The sequence below is a fragment of the Phragmites australis genome, chromosome 10 (assembly GCF_958298935.1).
Source record: "Phragmites australis chromosome 10, lpPhrAust1.1, whole genome shotgun sequence".
Classification (NCBI taxonomy): Eukaryota; Viridiplantae; Streptophyta; class Magnoliopsida; order Poales; family Poaceae; genus Phragmites; species Phragmites australis.
The window spans coordinates 22,258,308-22,260,213 of NC_084930.1; positions in this window are offsets into that span (position 1 = coordinate 22,258,308).

Below are 1,906 nucleotides of genomic sequence, written 5' to 3' on the forward strand. Positions count from 1 at the left end.
AGTTGGTTCTACCTCCAATCCTTTCTCCCAACCATGTGTGCAACTACCTTGCCATTGTCCTTTTTCTTTTACTTGTAGTGGGTGCTCTTGGTTTTGATTTTGTAGAGGTTGGTCTTATTGGAGAGGTTCATCATCATCTTCTTCTCCTTGGTCTCCTTCTTCACTTGTTTGTATTGGAAGGACTTATGGCCTTACTGATGGCATTCGAAGCATGTCACGGTGGACCCCTCTGCAAGCTTCTTCACCATGAAAGCATGGTTATCTTGAAGAGGTTGGGCATGTCCTTTGCCCTTTAAACTTGCCAGGTCCTTCTTGAGCTTCTCCACTTCTTGCTTAAGCTTATCATTCTCTAGTGCAATGAGGTTGTTAGATGATTCTACAACAACATTCTCAACACAAATCTCATTGCAAAAGGGTGAGACAGATAAAGCAATTAAATCATCACAAGAAGTATAAGGATCTACCTTAGGATTGAAATTAAATAGAGAGGTAGATTGCTTCAAAGGGACCTTAGTTTGAAATTCAATGTACTTAAATTTAGCTTTAAGCTCTTCATGCTACTTGTTTAGCAAATTGAATTTGTACAATAATTATTCATAATAAAAAAAGTAGTATGAATGTCAGTAAGTGCATTCAATTTCTTAAGCTCTTTAGTTTATTTCTTAAGGGCCTTTTATTGCCCATTGATCAAATGAAGGAGTTCATCGTAAGAAGGAGAATTCTCATCGGATTCATCAACACTTACATCGCTATCCATACCTTTGGATATAAGGTACTTGTGAGATGATTTGCGCAATGACGACTTGTGTGATGACGACCTGGAGGAAGAGCTTTTCTTGGAGGGGAGGATGGAGAAGATTTCATCACTTGATCTTGACTCTTTATTGTGGCTCACCCATCTCCCTATGCTTGCATATGCCTTAGCTTTTCCCCTTGTCTCCCTCTTGTTCTTGCTCTTCTTCTCCTTCTTGATATGATCAATTGTATTGACCAAATCTTTAATAGAGATAGGATGATCAATCTTGGCATTGATTATCTTCATATTCTTCTCTATCTTTATCGCTTGATGTGCTTTGATCATCCTCATCATAGCTTTCTTCATCTTGATCACCATCATCTTTGCTGGAACTTGACTCTTGCTCTTATCTCCTCATCCCTACCTTCACGTGTCTGCATTGAGCTTGCTTGCTTTTGAGACCAAGGTTCTTGGTGTCGGATGATGAAGAAGCTTCCACCCCCATGTTCATTGTCATCTCATGGGTGGTGATCTTGCCGAGCACTTGACTTGGAGTCATCTTCGTGATGTCATTGTTCTCGTAGATGATGGAGACTATCAACTTGTACTTTGGAAGAAGAGCATTAAGTATTCTTCTCACTACTTGATCATCTTCAATTGGCGTCAAACCTAAATCATTGATCTCATTGATAAGAATATTCAAACGTGAGTACATATCATTACCACTTTCATGGGGTAATTGCTTGATGCCATTGAGCTTAGTAACAAGAACATTATATTTCTCATTGCGCATATCCTTTGTGCCTTCATATATTTTAATGAGACTAGTCCAAATATCATGCGCATTAGTAAGAGAATAAATATGATTAAATGCATCAAAACATATAGATGATAAAAGGATACTCTTGGCCAATACATCTAATTGCCTCTCCTTGTTGGTGATGCGAGGTATCATCCCATCCTCGGTGCCTGTCCAAACATTGAACCCTCGGGCTTGCAAATAACAAGTCATTAGAATTTTCCATAGCAGAAAGTTTGTGCTATAAAAAAGTGGAGCAATATGGAAATCCATCCCAACCGCGAACGTCACAACTCACTAGGCGGTGAAGCCTAACCAATCACAATGAGACTAAGGCCTAATGCCACTTGATTTAGCAAAATCTTATGAAA